Below are 14,574 nucleotides of genomic sequence, written 5' to 3' on the forward strand. Positions count from 1 at the left end.
GGGTTGATCTGTCTATTCTGGCACCAGATAACAAATCTTTTCCATTTATCAAAGTAACAGTGTCTCGTGTTTGGTTTCCTAGATTCTCTTAGGATATTCATGCATCACTGTGGCAGGTTGAGATGTCCAAACTCTATGACTTCAGGAGCCATGCTGCCAAGTTCATTGAGCTGGGTTGAGGATGCACTGTTTGACCTTGGTGCTGGGATAGTAGGTTGTGCCAGCACAGGAGTTTGATGGGTTTGCACACTGCTGGCCTGCGCAGGTGTGGGAACCACGGTTGTCTCGCACACATGGGAGCAACTAGGATGAGCATCATCGAGTCTTGGTGCATCTTGTTGACCACCTTCCTCATGAGAGGCGCTGGTGGAAAAGCGTAGGCAAACGTCCCTGACCAGTTCATCCACAGGCGTTCCCCTTGGAGTCTGGCTGGGGGAACCTGGATGTGAATCCTGGGCATTGTCTGTTTTCACTTGTGGCAAATAGGTGTATAGTGGGGAAACCCCACTGTGAGAAGAGGTCTTCTACGACTTCTCTGTGTAGACACCATGCATGTTCTTCTGGGAGGGGATCTCTGCTCAGAGCGTCTGCCAGTGAATTGAGATCCCCTGGAACATGTTGAGATGACAGGTAAATGTTCCGTCTGACTGCCCATGTCCACATTTTCTGGGCAAGCCTGGACAGATTTGGCGAACAAGTTCCTCCCTGTTTGATTATGTAAAACATGACTGTCGTGGTGTCTGTTAAGATCTGCACTGATAGGTTCAACAGGTGGGGTTCGAACGCTCCAAGCGCTCTGAAGACTGTCAGAAGCTCTAGCAGATTTATGTGATTCTTGGCCACTGTGTGAGACCAGAGACCCTGAGCTGTGAGGTGAAGGAGGGGTGCTCCCCACACCGATAGGGACGCGTCTGTAGTGACTACAGCCTGTAACTCTGGATCGAAAACGGTTTTCCCCTTTGACAGGTTCTCTCTCGTCCACCAGCGAAGACTTTGTACCAGTGTTGGTGAAATGATCACTAGATCGTCCCACTGACCACTTGCCTGAGACCATTGTTTCGACAACCAATCCTGCATGGGTCGCATGTGCAGGCGCGCGTGGGGAACCAGGTAAATACATGACTCCATCATGCCTAGCAAATGCATTGCTTTGCGCACCTTTATCTGAAGACCGGGCTGATATTGAGGAATTTGCAGTAGTATATTGCGGATTCTTTCCTCTGATGGAAAGGCAAACCCCTCTTGAGTATTTAGGACAGCTCCTAGGAACTGTTTGGAGGTGTTTGGCACCAGGATTGATTTTTTTCTCATTGATAGAGAAACCCAATTCAAAGAGGAGGTTGATAGTTCTTTGGATGTTGGATCTGTAAATTACTGGGGTTTCCCCAGTGTTGAGCCATTTGGCCACGTAAGGGTACACTCGGATTGCCTCCCTGCGTAGGTGTGCTGCCGCCACTGCCAGTACCTTGGTGAATACCCTTGGAGCCGAGGCTATACCGAAGGGCAGCACCTTGAACTGGTAGTGCTGACTGGCCACCTTGAAGCGCAAGAATCTTCTGTGTGCTGGGAACATGGAAATATGAAAATAGGCATCTTTCATGTACTATGTTACTATGTAATCTCCCTATTTTACGAGGGGGATTACTTCTTGTAGAGTAGTCATGCAAAATTTTTGGGGCTTGACATACTTGTTTGCAGGGTGTAAGTCTAATACTGGGCGCATTGTCAAATCTTTTTTTGGCACAAGGAAGTAAGTTGAATAAATATCCTTGTTTACCTGGTTGCCCGGGACGAGTTCTATTGCGTCCTTTGCGAGAAAATTGACGATTTCCTCCAGGAGGATCTTTTGGTGGTCCAGGCAATGTACCTTTTGTCTTGGAGGGTGGTTGAGGGGGCGCTCCAGCAGTTCGATACAGTATCCTGCAGACACTGTGGGCAGCACCCATCTGTCCGATGGGATCCCTTCCCATGCCCGGGTGAAGTTGGAAATGCGCCCCCCTACTAGGGATGCATGGGAAGGGACCCTGAGCGGAACATCACTGTTTTCTGGGAGGCGCACTGCCTCTGGCTGGGCTGCCTCTACCTCTACCACGGCTCCTTTTATTACCTCTACCGTAACTTTGGGTAGTCTGTTGGTTGCCACCCCACGGTGTACCCTGCCCCTGTGCGTAATTGGAGCCCCTCTGGGAATTTTGGCCGCGTGAGCAACGAAAAATTACTATTCCCTCTTTGGTTTGTGGGTTTATTAGTCAATTGTCCCAGGGATTTAAGGGTATCATACTCGTCTTTGGCAGTTTTGAATGCATCCTCTACTGCTTTGGCAGACAAGACATTCGGTTCGACTGGCATGTCGATAAGGGTTGCCTGGGTCTTGGGTTTAAACCCTGACTGTCTAAGCCAAGCGTGCCTCTTAATGACGGTGCTCTCTGCTATGAGCCGGCCTCCATCATCTGCAGCATCAAAGGTCGTCTTTACAATGCATCCGGACACAGCTGTACCCTCCAACCCGATCTGGGCTAACTGGCCCTTTAGTGGTTCCGGTGCGGAGTCAAGGAGAGCAGCTACCTGCTCCCACTGGTGGCAATTATAGCTTGCCAGCAGAGTGGTGGTATTGGCGGTTCTTGCTTGGTAAGCGGAAGTGGAGGCCACTTTCCTTCCTAACCATAAATCCTCTTGCTCTCCTTGTCTGGGCGAGCCTCAGATGCTGATATAGGTGTCCCCGCTCTTTTCCTGGTGTTAGTGACTACCAGCGAGTCGGTCTTAAATTGACCCCTTATGTATAGTGGATCAGACCGGGCGGCCCTGAGCATTTTTTCAATTCTGGGGTTTACAGCCCTGGTGAGATTAGGTTTGAGGAGTGAAGGATCAATTCTGCGTTGGATGGACTTCAGAATATGAATGACTTGGGCAATGGGTTTCTTGTCTCCCATGATCTCCTCTGCAAAGTCCTTCTCTTCTTGCGCCCCTTGAGTGTCTATGTGGAAGTGCTCGGCAGCTTTAGCTAAGACCTGATTTAGAAGGGGCTGGTTATCTACTGGAGAGTCAGTGACCTGTGGTTCTTTGCGAACAGGAGAGTCTATATTGTACACTTCTGCCTCGTCTTCCTCCTCCCCATCATGGCCCTCGTCATCTCCATAATAATCGACTCCTGTTTGGTCGTCCAATATTTCTATATCTGGATCCTCATCATACTGTTGGTAAGGTTGGATGTAGTAAGGGTCTGAAATCATGCCCTGAGTTGGAGTCTCAAACCGAGGTCTCTTAGTAGGAGGCTGAGGGTCCCTGGATCCTGAAGGAGTAGCGTTGTCAGGGGTACTCTGATAACTGAGGAAATGTTCTGTTTTTTTTTTAGTAGAAATCAGCCGGGGAAGACATTCTCCTCATTACCCTGTCTATGTCCTCACTGCTCCATTCTCTGGAGCTGGGGATGACAACCTCCTGTTGAGGTTCCTCTTCTATTCCCATATCCTGAGGAGTGGGAGGGATAAGTTTGGGTTTAGAGACAGTGACAGGGGTCTTGGATCTATCCTTATCTGAAGACTTGTGTCTGCCCTTGTGTACCTGGGGTGCAGAAGTTGAATGTGATGACTTCTTCTGCTGTTTATCCCCTTCCCCTTGAGTAGAAGAGTGTTTTCCTGATGTTTTGACCTTATCTGAACCTTTCGATGCCTAGCGGCGAGATTCAGGGGTGTGTAGGGTACTCTCTGAATCTTTCGAGTGTGCACGTCGACTTTCGGAGGCAGACGCCGAACGGGCTGCCGTAGCCTACTCTAAGCGTGCAACTTGGGGTTGGAGGTCGGATTCGTCATCTGACGAATACACCTCTGTGACTTTGGGGAGCGAGGCACTTTTGGCAACTGTGGACGGTTGCCATGTGTCGTGCACCCATCTCGACCTGGAACGGCCAGAGGACACCGATTCTGTGCCTCTCACTATGTGCCTCTTTTTTCCGAGAACTCGACACGCGTGACGAGTCTCGCCTGGCCTTAGTGTGTTTAGGTGTAGTAGTTTGGGTAGCGCTCGTGTCGCCGGGTGTGGTCCCCATAACTGCCGCGCCGGACAATCCTCTGAGGTCTGGGACTAGCGCTTGGGTGTCTTTCGACGCCCCTGTGCCCTCGCCGTCAGAAAGTGCGGCGTCGCGGCCATCACTGAAGGCGCCCACCGCTTCCATGGCCTCAAGCTGCCTGGCGTGGTAGGCCCAATGTTTAGTGCAGCGGTCCTTTAGTGTTTTTGCCTTAAACAGGCTACACGCTCTGCAGTTACTTGCGGTTGCACTTGGGGCAAAATTTTAATGGAGTACTCACAATATGTCACCTTATGGCAGCGGACTAGTGTATGTAGGCAAAAATAACGAGTGTGAGTATGTTTCCACCCCCCACTCTTCCTACTAGCAGGGCCGAGGCCAGAGGCCTTCCGATGTGCGGGCCGGGGCCAGAGGCCTTCAGAGGCCCAAAGTCCGTCGTGCAGTCTCGACGGTTGTATGTTCTTCGGACCGGCGTCGATCTTCGGATCTCGACGTAGGAGTGAAAGAACGGGGAATTAAATATTGATTTTTAGCAAAATGGCTGAAAGCCAGGGAACTCCGCAAAAATGCTTCCGACAAGTATGGCGGAAAAAAACAATCTGAGGGATCATGGGCAAAGTGGACGTCACACTAGGGATAGTATTACTGGCACGCCCTCTGTCGACGCCCATTTTCGAGTTTCGAAAAACAAACTGTAATACTCTGCAGCTTCCACTAGATGTCGGCCTATGCACAGCATGTGATCTAAGCAGATTCCACAAGCCTCAGAAATATATATATTTTAAAATTTCATGCCAGGCTCTTGGGCCCACCAAATCCCCCCCACACCCCCATCCCCGGGGATACGGCCGTGCCCCTTTGGGCGTGCCCACAGTTTGAAGAACTCCAGTCTACAAGCACGTTTTAGCTCACTGTACCTTTCACAAAGGAGAAATATCCATTTGCATATCAGTCTTTGTCCCACCCACAAGGGCAGACCAGCACTGAAATGCTAGGCAATTCTCATCTGAACAAGAGTACCATCAGCAACCCAGAAGAAGGCAAAAAGAAAAGCGGAGAGGAGTTTGGACATCTCAGATTCGGTTGGTAGAGAAGTTCAGGATGCAATTGTAAGGAAGGAGGCAGAAAGAACAGTAAAGGGGTTGTTGGTGGAAATAGCAGGAGGGGACCAGAAAGGAGAGAGGTGGATACAAGAAGTCATAAGGAGAGATCTAGAGTATATCCAAATTGAGAGTTGGGCGATACATCAGGGGAAAGGGTAGAGGAGGTATTCAAGAGGAAAAGGGGATAAAGAGTGGGGGTGGCAGATTGGAAGGAATGACAGAGTGCCTATGTCTGATTTGTGAAAAATATGTTCAGCTAAGGAAGATTTATGTACAGCTTTTGATACTATTCCAAGAACACTAATGGGAAATGATCTTGAGTCTAGACATTCCAGTGAACTTTCTGAAAGCCATTCAGAGCTTGTATCTAAATAATCAGGCTGTTGCCAGATGTGGAATAGATGGCAGGACAACCTCAGCGATAGCTATTGAAATGGGAGTGCACCAAGGATGCATCCTTGCACCCACATTATTTTGTGTTTGAACAAATGAGATCATAGAGGAACTTTTAAAACATCAGACGGCTGCCCCCTTTAAACCAGACAGCAAAATACCAGTCTTAATGTTTTCCAATGATGCTGTCCTCCTCTCACTAACCCAATGGGCCTTGAGAAGCAGTTAAAGGTTGTTTCTTATTTTTGTGGAGTAAATTGATTATCCATTAATACCTTAAAGACTAAAGCCCTAACTTTTAGGGGCAATAGAAAGAAGCCAGGAACATCACCAAAGTTGGAGTTGAACTGTGGACCCATACAACAGTTGAAAGAGTATGATTACCTGAGTCGAAGGGTCACAGCGAACTGTAAGTGGAAAAGGCAAATGGATAAAGCTGGGGTCACTATGAGCAGATATAGTGGGGCTCTGGCGCGATTCTCTAACGACCACGGGAGTGGAGCGTTCATTGTCTCACTTAAGGCCTATAGGGCACATTCCAGGCAGGCCGCAACATTTGTTGTTGAGTTGTGAGTACACAAGAAATGTCAGAAATTGTCAACCATTGAAAATAAATACCTAAAAAATATCTTTGGCTTACCGTTGTGTTCCACAAATCTCCTGGTGTTTCTGGAGACTGGTATGATGCAGGTGGAGTCATATTGTAGGGCACGACCACTCTAAAACTGGGTATGGTCTCCACTATATTTAGCTAATTATAGAGAGCCAATAAGGGATGTCGCAACACAGAGGTAGAACCATGCCCTGGCTGGCCCATATCAAATGCAAATGTCTTGATCTGAGGCTCAGTGAGATCTGGACTAGTGATGGGATGCATGTTTAAATCACTGCCCCTGCCAAACAATTTAGATTGCAGAAAATATATTCAAATGTGGAGAGGGGGAGAGGAAGCATATGGGTGGAGGCAACTGATGGGCTATACATTCATTTTTGGAGGTTATACAGGGGAAGCTAACCATTTGCTTTGCAATAGTGTCACATAGAATACATTGCATGTCCACAGCGGTTATAACATGAATTAATGCTATAGTTGAGAGTAGGCCTGAATCCTCAAAGGACGTGTTGGAAACACAGACATCTCTTACTTGATTATCACATTCCATTTCCCAGGCGCAGCAAGGAACACACATGTACACTCACACATAAATGTATCAAGTCAGACCTTTGAACAATTAGGTAGGAATGTGAGCAGCTAAATGGGACAAGGGCTGCAGCCCAGTGCGAAGTCCACGCTCATGGGAGCCGGGGCAGAGGTCTTGGGTTGCCAAAAGATTAACTGAGATTTCGGACACTAGCGCCCGGGGCGTCATTTAATGATCGCCAGGGGTCGCATCTGCGACCCCAGTAGTCTCCCTTGCTACCACAAAAAAAAAAATACAAGTAGTTTTTTTTTGTACATTGAGGCTCCTGGGCTGTTGCCAGCAGCATGTGGCTCTTTGTTTCTAGAGTGGCTGGTTTTCTGATAGCTATAGCTGGTAGGAAAGCTCAGTGTGTTGTGTGCTCGCTCCTGCAATGTGGCAGGTTGGAGATTCGACTCCAGGCAAGGTCAACTCAGCCTTTCATCCTGCTGAGGTTGATAAAAGAAGTACCAACACAGGTTGGGTGATATTGTATGCATATTTGTTCTATTTGAAGTGCTCAAGCCTAAGTGCAATATAATAAGACACAATTATCGTTTGGACTTGGATGTCTGCTTGCATCCAGAGTAATGTGGTACTAAAGGACCTATACACACTGATATAAACAGTACATATGGTGATCCATTCTGGTAGGAAATGTATATCACTTTACAGTGATATCATAACCATATTTTTTGTAGTGTACTTGGAAACAATGCTATGTGATGCCACTTCCTGTTTTGTCAAGGGGTGTAAGGTCGTGTTCCATCGCTTCCTGTGATGTCACTTGAGGGTGGGGTCAAATGAAATAACTTCCTGTGATGTCATCAGAGTTCAAGGGTCGTGTGATGTCACTTCTGCTACCCCAGGCATTTTGGTGAAATGACATCCCTGACTAGCGCCCCCCAGAATAATTGTTGCTCCATTTGAAATACCAGATGTACAGAAATAATATTCTTAAATCCTTCAAGAAGTGGATGGATTAGTGGGATACCATGCCTTCCTCTTGGGAGGGGGAACTGATACGGGGGAGCAGAGAACAACAACGTCTGTGATTTATACCATGGAGAGAAAAGGGTGCTGCAAGTACAGTGGGCGGCATTATGGGGGCGCCTGCGTGACTGGGATGAGAAAAAAGAGTTCCTTTGTTCTGCAAGGGCCAGGCTGACCTCGAAATTATCTGCCAAGTTTATGTTGATGACCAAGTGCACATCACATGGTTAGGAATAAAGACAGGGTGTCAACATGTAAGCTTAACCAATTACTTTGCAGTGCTTCAAAGTGGAGAAGATGTTGCCAGGTGTGGTGAAGATGGAGGAGAAGATTCCAATTGGAAAAGGGACTATATATATGTAAATAGGTGGCAGCCAATGAGGGTGGGGGATGAATACTGTATATCGAGTGTGTCATAAAAGAAGATGTGTGTGTATATAAGATGAATTTCATTTTGAGGATGAGTGAGAGCTCTGTGGCAGCGGACTTATAATGCTCTGTTGCATTTTCCTTTTTGTATGTAAAATAAAGCTCTTGTTCTTGTTGACAAAGGGTTAAACTAGCCATTTTCCCGCAGAAATTGTTTTTTCTATCTCCGGAAAAGATTCTTTAGACCATTCTCTGCTAAAAAGAAAACAATCCAGAACCACTGCAGAAGCAATGCTATTATGCTGTAGCCCAATAGCTCGGTTTGCTGTCTATTGTACAGCCAAGTACTTACCTGGGGCACAGTGTAGGCGACAGCGCAGATTGGCTATTGACTAACATCCGTCTCAGCTCGTGTCCTTGTTCTGAGGCAAGTAGAGAATTCATGTAGGTGCTGCTCCTTGGAAATCTTCATGTATGCTTGCATATAAATCGTTATGACTCAAGATGTTGAATATACTATATGTTATTGCGAATTGGTTCTGATCTCACAAACAGAGTCTTCATATATATATACTTTTTTGTTATGAAGCATGTATTAATGCATTACATATCATCTGCAATGTTTTGGATTTTATATTTTGTGATTTTGTGCTGCTGATCAAAATGAATTATGATAGTGTCACTTTTATACATCTAGCAGATACTTTCACGTTAGTATATTTTGTGTATAATACTATTATCTGATGAATTGTCTTACTTTTTGGTATTTATAAGGAATCGTTTTATTTGACTAGTTTTGTTTTTTTAGTACCCTGCGAGAGTCAAGCAGAATGCAACACGCATTCTGATTGGCTGTCGCCGGGTCATTACCCGGCCGAGAATCCCTCGATTCTCGGCTGGGATTCCAGCCGCCTTGTCCACGGCAGGGGGCGTGACAGCCCCTCAGCCAATGAGGAGGCTCGAAGCGGGGCCATCCCCGCTCCAAGCCTCCCCACGGCTGAGAAACTGCCTTTGCCTCCCGCCGAGGATTCAGGTAAGTGTTTTTTTTTCTTCCCTTTTCCTCCCACCTCCCTGTCTTCCCCACCCCACTTACCTTCTGCCTCCTTTGTCCACGGCAGGCGGCATGGCAGCCTCCAGCCGCGTGGAAGCTCGAAGCGGGCCGTCCCTGTTCCGCGCCTCCACATGGCTGGAGGCTACCATCGTCCCCCGCCGGGGATTCTGGTGCATCTTTTTTTTTCCCTCCCCCAACCCCACTTACCTTCTTCTCTGTCGTCAGTAATGCCCCCGCCGCTCTGGGTATATTGCTTAAATAATGTTCCTGCCGATGTAACTGCTTTTATGATATTGTTTTTATCGAAATAAAGCTGAACTGAACTGACAGGCAGAATAAGGAAGAGACCAACTCAATGTCTCACCAGGGTGAGCCTAGATGGGATGGAGGTACACCACATGACATGCCATTAACGAAGTACAGAAGGAGGGAGAGAGAGTGGAAAAGAAAGAAGAGGAGAAGAAAAGTAGGGGAGGCCCCTTAGGAATGATACTGTTGCAGATCATCGAGGAAGTGGATGAGGTCAGGTTTCTAGGGGACCAAACAAGTTCTCTGAGGTAGCGGGCAAGTCAAAGTAGCAAAGGCCAGTTTACCAGTTTCCTGGTAAAGGTTCTGCAGTTTTGCCAGCCTTTCATGAGCTCCAGCAATGCCTTTTGCAATGCCTGACATGGAGGTATACATTGGCCTAGAGGTCCCCAAGAGGGACCACCCGCTGTATCGAAGACAGGGATCAGAATATCTGTAGCATACAGAACTAGTAGACAAAATAGAAGTTATGGAGCACTTAAAAACCCTATGCTCATGAGTGGCTGGGAACACATCATCTTCTCCGGGAAGGGAACCTGGATTGAGACTTGCAAAACTAAGAACTGTTGAACTCAAGTAGAAGCCATCTTTCATTGCCTTTCTTTACTTTGGCCAACCCTGTAAATATGCCCAATAAATCCTTCTTTAATTTCACCTCTCGTTAAGTGCCTGGTGTTGATCCTACTCGGCTCCATGACACTACCCAGGCTGGGGTTGAGGCCGGGTTGGTGGATCTGCATTTTTGGCACGTCATTGCCGCTTTGCAGTTCTTCAACATGTGTACCGTATATCATGACTTCTGTGTGCTTTCTCAATGCTTTCGGGCTTGCTTGCTTTCTGATGCAGCAACCTTCTTTTGCAATCCCATCCTTATTCTTGTGTTATCTTTTCAAAGTAGTCATGGTTTTCCAGTTAGGGGCTCATTTTAAGTATCTGGAGTATTGCCTCATGGAATCGATTATGTTAGCCAATACTAGTTAATTGGAGTCTCCTTTTATTAGGTTCATTTGTTTTATTCGTTGAAATTATTATATTGCTAAAGGATGAACCTTATCTAATTCAGGCTCTATGTGTTTTTTATGCTTCTTTCTTATGTGATTTTTATGCTTTACTTATATTTATCTTTCTCTTGATTTGTTTATCTAATGCTGATCACATTATACCATGCATATGTACTTTTGTTCTCTTTTTGTACAGAATTATATATGTAAAAAAATTGTGAAATATCAAGTGCTGAATGTTAATTTTTTTTAAAAAAAAGTTGAGTTTTCTCAGCTGAATTCAAATTTAAAAAAAAACAATAAAGTATCTGGAGTGTACATACAAATGTAAACATCAGGTGCATTTTCCACCTTGTTTTACATCTGTTTTTACACTAGTTGGCATTTTCGTTTTTTTGGCAGGCGTAGTAGAGGCACGGAAAGAAATTGCCAGTTTCATCTGACCCATATGCTCTTCTGGTAAAACAAAATGCATTAAACACCACATTTCCATTAATGTATAAGATTCCTACGAAATACACCTGTTTCGGGCTCTGCAAAAAGCAGGTGGTTTCCATAAGGATTTATTGTAAATGCTCATGCCAACGTACAATGCGGAAATCAGTTACACTTTTTTGTACTAGGAAGGGAAACATGCATGTTACATTATTTTCACCAGATTTACCTCGCGCGGTTAGCACTGTGCAATGTAAGTGACTAAAGTTGCATAGAAGGATAAAGGTATACGGAAAGGCATGTTACCGGGGCACCCTTCCTTGCAATTAATACTTTCAATACAACACCCAAAATGTTTGCACTTTAGTGCTGCCCAAAGATGGTGAACTAAACACAGAGAATATCTATGAGATGATCTGCTAGTGTTAGCCATGGTAAACTCGCAGCTTTGTAAATTGAAAATCCCTTCCGTCTGTAAAGACTGCATACTGAGGTCAACCCCTTGAGCAGATCACATCGATTGCATCGTGCTAAGCCTCTGGGCACTCCCTCCCTGTTCATTTTCTGTGCCATTTCCTTATTCCAGGCTGAACAGAAAGCATTTTGTTTACAATTCAGGGGCTTTCCCATTGCATGACTTGGCTCTCACACGACACTATGTTCAGATGTGCTCCACCCTTTAGTCAACATTGTTTCCTTTCATATTTGTTTTTAATGTAATCTGAGTACATTCTGTGGTGTGCAGTGTAGGTCCGTCTATGCCATGGGAGGCAATCAAAGTATTGTTGTCTTTGCTACAATACTCTGGGCCCCATTCACCAAAGTTCAGCAGCAGCAGAATGGGAAGGGCAAGTGCACGCTGCTTCTTCTCCTGCGTATCCTGCACTCAAGTCCCCTGTTTAAAGGGAATTGGGTTCAGAGGGTTGGGATTGTTTATCTCTTACAAAGTGGTTTGCACATGGTTATCCTGCTGCAGGACTCTATGAACAAGCAAATGTAGGTAGAAATTGGAAGAGATAAAAACCGCTAATCTAATAAAGAAAAGGACAGCAATATAATCTGCAATAGAAACCCCTAATCTCAGGAGAGGCCAAGAATACATTTGAGATAATCTACTATAAGCCTGCTTGTGAGACATTGTTTCACTGGGATTTTTTTAATTGGATACAAATTTTGTTATTATATATTGGCATATTTTAGTGGTGATTACGGATACCTGAAAACACTGAAGAAGCTCACCATGGGTATATACAGCTATTTGGGGTGAAATACGAATTGGCAAGAAGAGGAAGAAAGACATGTATTAGATTTAATTGAGATTGTGGCTTGTTAGAATAATAATAGCTTGAACAGGCATTAAGGCACATATGAGATGCACATGAAACTGTGACTAATTAGAATTGGAATCAAGGAAGAAAAAACTGTCCTCGGAAAGGAAATGTTTTCTCAAATTCTTTGTGTCATTTTAAATTTTTCTATTGGTATTGTGTTAGTGGAACATAATATTTGAAAATACTTGTGAAAGAAGGAATGCTGTAAAATAAATGAGATGCACACAGTAGAAGGTTACTTGATTATTTTATACTTGTAAAATAAAGGCAGTATAAAGGGAGTATAACCATGTTAAATCTGAAGAACACATCCCAGGGTGAGGGCAACAAGGAAAACGGGGATATTGCATGAACAGAAAGGCATACTCGGCAGGTTTGAGAATGGCTATATATAAAAGTATGTTCTCTAAACCTTCAGCCATCTTGAATTACACAAATCTCCAGCCGAAGGCCACAAGAGTCTCCTCTGAGAAGACCACTCGGGAAGGCATGGACAACATCAGAGAGACCAACCACTGATGGACTAGGCAATCAGGTGACAAGTGCGTGTACATTCCTTCTGGTTATTGGCTTCACTTTCTGTGTGTAACTTCACCTCCAGTGGCCATCTTGGATTGGTGACATCACTTCCTGCTTTTTGGATTGCAGACATCACTTCCTGTGGCCATCTTGAATCAGCCCAATCTCGATCTGAAGGCCACAAGAGACTCCTCTGAGAAAACCAATCAGTAAGAAATTACCTCTTCCCAGCATCACAAGGACAAAATCAGAAAGATCAACCACTGACTGACTAGGTCATCAGGTGACAAGAGTGTGTCATCACTTCTGAACTCCCTAGGGCCATCCAGCCCGGGACATCCAAGTTAAGGGTGGCATAGCAAGCCTCGAGAAACCTATAAAAAAAAAACATGCTAGACCTACAGGTCGAGAAACTTAATTTATCTACTCGACCGTTGAGAAATGCACTCGCCCCACAAACTGGAAGGCAATTTTCTTTTTACTGAAAAAACATGGTGCCCACCAGAAGAAACATTACTAGTACTGTCTACATGCATTTTCATAAGAGTGAGAACTAATGCAGCTTGGATATTTTTAATATCAAAACGAGCTAGTACATATCAGCAAATTGCAGGCACATTCTATTTTTGCACTAGAAAAATTTGGCAATGCATGTAACATTTATTTTATTCATTTATTTATAAAGCTCTGAAATCCCACAGGCATCAGAGCGCTAACAAAAGAACAACATATATTTACAGATGCTAAGGAAAGATGGCAAATTGCTGGCTCCTCATCCAACCAAAATGCACTCCCTGTGTTCCTGGGAGCACCAACCATTGATCTCTAGCCTTCGTACATTCTTTAAGTCACAGCCTCTGACCACACCAAGTCCAGTTCTTTGGCGAAACCATGCTTGATTATTTCCCACGTGGTTTCTCAGTATTAGTAATGATGATATTCCTCTTGTCCATAATAAAATCTCTTATAGTCTCATCCCTAATCATCGGTATTGATGACTTCCTTAGTCGCAAGTTCCTGAACAAAATTGTGCGAACTTTCATCGGTTGAAATAGGCCCATAAGCCCTGGTTTAGAGTTCCTTACATTTACTGATGGTGAGGTATTAGGAGCCAGCAGGTGCCCCATTACTACGAGTCGAGGGCCGGGCAGCATTACCACTGGATGGGAATTCGGGGCCCAAGCAAACCGGAGTGACCAGTGTAGATTGTGGGAAAAAAGACACTTTCTCAAATTGCTGATTGGTTTGGCAACAATTATCCTTTTTACCTGGGTGTGGTTGAGTCGGTAAAGGGAGTGAAAGGTCAGTTTGACTAAAGTTATCCATCTTAATTACATGATAGTTCCCTATAAGGTTATCCAAAGAGTCCATCCATACAAAAAAGTCAGTAAAATGATTACATGTATTCAAATCCATAGTTACGTTGTCTTTTACCAATGACCAATGATCTGAGGAAATGGGCATTTGTAAACTGTCCTCAAACCATGCCCTAGCGGCATTGTAGGGGAAATCTGTAGTTCAGAACTACTCTTAGACCCCTTTAAGTCCGAGGAGGGTGTTGAAAAAGGGGAAAGCACCTTTGTATCCATTGTATCCTTTTTAAAAATGTGGACACTTTCAGGGTTATCAAACCCCACATTTGTCGACCTAACCATCCCGCGAGGTAGCTCACGGTTTACGTCATACAGATCAGGATTTTCCTCAGCAGAAACGGGAAGCCATGCTCCGCCTCTGCCTCCTGCGTGAGATTAGCGCCAATACCGCTAATAAGCGATATCCCTTTGGGGTCAACGTAGCGGCCCCTGGGGTAATCATTGTCACTTCTGGAGACCGGGCCCTCTCAGGAATTATAGAGATGGTAGAGGGGGTAG

Source organism: Ambystoma mexicanum, chromosome 13, assembly GCF_040938575.1.
Source record: "Ambystoma mexicanum isolate Mex_15411 chromosome 13, UKY_AmexF1_1, whole genome shotgun sequence".
Taxonomy (NCBI): domain Eukaryota; kingdom Metazoa; phylum Chordata; class Amphibia; order Caudata; family Ambystomatidae; genus Ambystoma; species Ambystoma mexicanum.